General features: G+C 41.4%; 1 protein-coding gene across 4 annotated transcripts in view; it reads left to right on the top strand.

The window, feature by feature from the left end:
• NR5A2 (nuclear receptor subfamily 5 group A member 2) overlaps nucleotides 1-5,967 on the top strand; it is a 122,097-nt gene that overhangs the window by 62,359 nt on the left and 53,771 nt on the right. The window lies entirely within an intron of this gene.

Below are 5,967 nucleotides of genomic sequence, written 5' to 3'. Positions count from 1 at the left end.
GCTATTCTAAAAAAGAAGGATACAGTGTGGTTTTGATAAGGTTATAGTGCATTTCAGCAAAACATACACATTTTTCTTCATTTTACTGTTTGCCAGTTTCAGCATTCTTCTTCAGAGAAAACAAAAGTTTCTAATGATTAACATTCTGTGCTGTGGGAAGTATACACTGTCCAACAATACTACTGTTGTATTGCACTAGCCTCCCTCATCTATAACTCCAGCATAGATCGTTTTTATGATGAGTAGCCAAAATTTTTGAGATAAGTCCTTCCTTTAACTGGATTTGATAAGCATGTGTTATGTATTGCAGTGTCAACAAGGACCTGCTCCTGTTCCACTGAAGTCAATAACAAATTTCCGTTGATTTCGTTGGGAAAGGATTGGGCCTGAATTAGGCAGGAATCCTGAGACAGATCTGATCCTGGAAGTACTGTGATGCCATAATGCTCAGAATCAGATCTTACATTTTTGACAGAAGATGTGTTTACCTCACACACAAAAATATCCTACACTGGATCCTTTTATATGCTTTATACTGTGTAAGAGAAATAAACCAAAATGAGTATATATTAAATATATTTCTCACACATAGCTGTTTTCTAATCATAGTTATCTCATAAAGAGCTCCAAACTTTTATTTAAAAATAGCTTTGAGCCATAAGTAATTTGCCCAAGCTTCCACAGTGAGTCAGTGGAGGAACTCAGGCATAGAACCAAAGAGTCCTATCTTCATACTTGCACTTGGGTAATTAACAACAATCTTAAGTTTACTGGACACATTCTGAGCCAGTTCTGAAATGAAAAACTCTTAAATCCTCATCAGCAAATACAGGGTTGTATCCTGCCATCAGCCGGCATGCAGAACACCCATCAGTGGAAGCTCCATGTGCAAATCAATAGTCAGATGTAGCCCACCATTAAGCTGGCCATGCTTTTCATTCAGTATTTTACATGTCAGGCGCTTTCCTCATAAGGCTGATATTTGGTTGTTAAATGCAGAAACTCCCGTTGGAGAAGCAGCTGATAGGCAGCATAGTGGATGTTTTCTTCTGGGTGTTTAGAACAACTATGTATTTCTCTATACTTATAGAAGGAGATGACACAAATAGTCCAAGCAGCAAGAGACACACGGTTGCATCTGGCTCCCAGTTCTCTCATTCTAAGTCTCCCCTTCTAAACTGGGCTTCCAAGAACATCACATGGACAGGGGTTGAGCTAAATTTATTGGAGCTTTAATTCCTAGATCTCTTTACTTCCTTTAACTCCTGTTGCCATGCTTCATTTCCAGGCACCCACTCACCAGAAGGCAGATACCAAGGACTACACCAGGGTATTCTCTCCCCACCTTAACTCTAAGCCTGGGGTCAGAGGGTAGCTGTCTCTCTTTTCCTCCCCCACCTAAACCAATGCATAAACTTGCACTGTTAGAAGGATGATGCGCTAGCCTCCATTCTAGTCTCTTCCCCAACCTGTGTGTGTCCACTTCCATGTCAAGGAGAAAAGACACTCCACAGATCCATGCTTTGGCCACCTCTCACTCTAATTATGTGTAACCTCCTCTATGGCCAAATCATCTTGCTCACTCATCAGTCCAACCACATCACACACACACATACGTGCATTCTCACACATACACACTCTTATACTTGAATCCTTCAAGTCTACATCAAGTCGAGGTTTATCATCCTTGCCTTCAAGGTTTTACCTGACTTCTACCTTCTTCTGTATGTCTTCTCTCCTCTCATCTAATAGTGCAAGTCTATGCACTGGTTTCCAGTTCACTTCCTAGTGTGATTCAAGATGATGTTGATGATGATATATAAAGTCCTGAACAGTCTGGGGACCAATTAACCAAGAGACAACCTCTTTCCTTTTAACACACTGATCCTGTTAAAATTTGCTGGCATGATCTTACAGTTGGTTCATACGATTAAAGTTGGTAGGATGAGCAGTATGGCTTTTTCAGCAGAAGGCCCCCCTCATCTTGAGAATCCATTCCACTTATTGGGCCACCAGAATTTGAAACTGGTAGCCATCAGGAAACAATGCTAGTGACACTTACTTAGTTTAGCCCTGGGTTGATTTTGGTTCTGGTGCGTTATATGTACAATAACTTGGCTATTAACATACTCATGGAGGTAGTGAGGTCCTTGTGGTTTAGCGGTGCAATTTTTTTAAATCTTTGTATACCAGCACCTAGTTTATTTGTTTATAGGCTTTATACACATCATTGATCAATCAATCATCTTGTCTTACCATGTTTTTTTTTCCAGTGGTGGATTGTGGTGCTAAGTTTATTTCACTTATACTTCACTAACACCAATATCTTATGTGGCTCTTCCCAGTTTACCAAAGCTTACAGGAGTATTCCATAAATGATCATGTCCCGTAAGATGTAGTAGACCACCACCACCTTGAAATTCATCTCTGTGTCCTTCTTATGCAAACTCTATAGCATCTTCTGCTCTACCAGCCTTTCTGATAGATGTCAAAAGAGATGCATCAGTTAGGTTCTCTCAAGCATGAACTAATGTGTATTTTGCTTTTTCTCTGCTGATTTTATGGCCCTCGCTCATTAAATTAAAATAGGTGCAGAGTTTGTGAGCCACTGGCAGGTGTTCACTGTTGCTAGTTTTATGAATCTTGTACAACAGCAGGAGCAGATTATGTGAAAACATGGGGGGGGTTTTGTGAATTTGCCATCTCCCAGCACTCTCCCAGCACTGATTTTGTAATGAGATGATAAAAACTTGGGAGGTAAGCTTTGATAATGTTAGCTGCTGTTGGATCCTTCTAAAACCAGAAATGCAAAGTGTAGTTTGTTCACAAAAGTTGCTGCCTGTAGCTGAGGTAGATTTTTTTTAAACATATTCTATGAGCAGTTGTATTACTGGAGTCAAGTATTTCGGCCTCTTATCCAGTTATGAGTTGTTACTCATGAAGATTGCATGTTTAAACTTTGTTCCAAAGCTTGTTTTATTATGTGGTAAACAGAGTTAGAGACACAGTAATGTGTGACTTGCAATTTATGTTGGAGATTATTATATGTACAGCACGGTTTAAATGGTTTTATAATCCTTGTTGTGCAGAGTAGACTACAGCAAAATGACCACAAAGCAGAGTTTCAGGTATTCAGATGACAGTGGCAGATTCTGAATACAGTTATGCTAGTGTAAATTCCAAGTAATTCCATTCATTTAAAATCTGGCCCATAGGGTACAATCTACATCTCAGAGCCCAAGACAATTGACTCAGGTTCCTGGGTCCTGGGCTGTGGGGCTAAAAATAGCCACGTAGACATTCAGACTTGGGCTGCATCCTGGGCTCTACTTTTAGTTCCATAGCAAGAGTCCAATAAACCCAAATCAATTGTCCCAGGCTCTGAGACTCACTGCTGCCGGGGGCAGAGGGTGGGTTGCTGTGTAGACATATCCATAGTCTTTTGGGGGAGTATATGAATGTGGTAATTTACAATCCTCTCTCCAGCTAACATGTTGCTTGGTTGAAATGGCAAGGGGTGTCAAATACATGTTGTGGGCAGAGAAAAAGAAACATTTTTAATGTACACTCAGCCTTGCTCTGTGATCTGAACAGAAATGAATTATCATGGCCACACACAGCATCGGGAGCAAGGCTGAGTTTGTGATAGCTCCAGTTTCACTTTGATTAGTAATATATCCATCCACTAAGTCTACTCCTCTTTCCCTCCTCCATCTCTATTGCCAATGGATATGTGGATTGGAGCTGATATTTGAGCGTACATATATTAACTTGGCTTGCACACTGTGATTGTAATAATACAGCAAGGGGTCTTTTAACCCATTTTAAATTATTCACATAAAAACACGTAGAAGAACAACATTTTTTTTTGCTAAATCAAGCACTCAAAAGTTAAGAAATGCCAGAATAAAGGTGGTCTGTGCAACCTTAGTTTGTCCCCCTTGTGCGTATGCATCATGACACAGTCTTTAATTACCCGATCACATACTATTTTTTCCACAGGACCACTGCCTTTTTCAGTGCACCAAATGGATGGTGCTTACTGAATAAGAAACTATTCGATATTTTTTCTACATGTTGTTAAATGTGTGGCCCCAGGCCTTATTTATTGTACATTTATTCAAACTCTGCTCTGAAGACAGAAGTATTAATTTCCTTGTGGTGTTTTCTGTGGTGCTCACCACTATAGTATCTAAATACTTCACAAATATTAAAGAATTTATTTTCACAACATGCCTGTGAGATGAAGGAACATTTTACAGATGTGGAACCGAGGCACAGAGAGATTAAGGTAAAAAATATCCACTAATTTTGGTGCACACGTTGAGACACCTAGGACCTGTTTTTTCAGAGTACTTACCATAATATAGCACTTTATATGTTCAAAGCACAGCTCTCATTGACTTCAGCTGCAGCTATGAATATTTAGCACTTTTGCAAATCAGACCCCAGAATCTCAACTCAGACACACAGATAATGAGAAATACACTATTAAACTCCTGTAAAAAGTCTGGTTCAAGTGACTTGGCTAGATCACATAAGAACCCTGTAGCAGAGGCAGAGATAGAATCCAAATTTCTAGGACAGCATTCACGTGCCTTAACCGTGAGCCCATCTCTTCTCTTCCCACAATCTCCCACCTTATTCACTACATACCTGCCAATCCACCGTACACCAGGGATATTAGTTGACAGCTCCTCCATAGACCTGTGAGCATGAGTATGTACACGGCACAGTTCCCAAACTCCTCCAACATTTGATCCCTTTGTGGTGAGAGGGAGACCCTGGCACAAATCTACATAATGTGTCAGGTTGCAGCCCCTCTTCCAGCTCCTCCAGAATCTCTTACAGAGGTTCTCTGTGCACTTCTCCCCACATCTCCTGATCCTCACACACCCCATCCACCACCCTGCATCACGAGACCTCCTCATCAACCTCCTCCTGGCACTGGCCAAGATGGCCATCAATCATACCAGGAGGAGAAAGCTGGATAGGGTTGGGGTGCTCTGTAACTGTGGATCCTATTTCCAGTCCCTTGTCTGCTCACATCTCTGGGCAGAGTCCACTGACTCCTGAGCTCCGTTGAGAAGCAGTGGGTACTGTGTGGAGCTCCAGCCCAGTTTCCCCTTTTGGTTCCTAATTTTCAGCCTCTAACTTCACTCCCATTCCTGTTTCTCCTTTGTTGTCCCCAACAATCAGCTGTAACCTGGACTTAGTGGCTCCCCCAGAAGCCACTAATTGAGGAGATTGGCCTTTAGTTATGAGCAGGCTTAGAACCGCCGGCCCCAGTATTACAAATAGTATGTACCTTCCAAATTCTGCAACAAATGAAGCAGCTATCCTACAGTCAGCAATTTCTTCACTACAGAACCCTCATTCATTCCCAAAGCAGGTCCATCTTGCGCACTGAATGAGGCGGGGTTCTGTGGAAAAAATAGTATGTGATTGTGCAATTAAAGGCTTATCATAATGCATAAGCACAATGGGGCCAAATTAAGGTTGCACAGGTAACCTGAGTTCTGGCGTTTCCTAACTTTCGAGTTGTTGACTTTGCAATTTTAATAATATTCTTTTAATGTAGACTTTCTGTGTAATTTCTTAGGTTTTTAAAAAAAACCCACAAAATTCCATCATGTGGCATCAAATTGACACCTATATAGGTCATCAGCAGGGCTGGAATCTCTACCACATATCTCTGCCACTTAAATTAATAGAGTAACTGGTAACAGTAGTAGGCTGTCAACCTCTGTGAGGAGGATAGCTGGAGATGGTAGTGAATTTTACAGGTATTGGCTGACAGCAGAGGAATGACAAGACTCAGGAATCCTGGGTCCCACTGACTGTGAAGAGGAATGTGGTCTAGTGAGCACATGCTCTTCTACCCATTCCCTGCCAACCAACACCCCATTGCTCCATCCCCTTCAACCTGTACCTGTCCCAGTCTTGTCTCTTTCCCATCCCTGGCTC

Source organism: Mauremys mutica, chromosome 8 (assembly GCF_020497125.1).
Source record: "Mauremys mutica isolate MM-2020 ecotype Southern chromosome 8, ASM2049712v1, whole genome shotgun sequence".
NCBI classification, from domain to species: Eukaryota; Metazoa; Chordata; order Testudines; family Geoemydidae; genus Mauremys; species Mauremys mutica.
The sequence above is the reverse complement of the archived record's forward strand: the minus strand, read 5'-3'. Positions and strand labels throughout refer to the sequence as shown.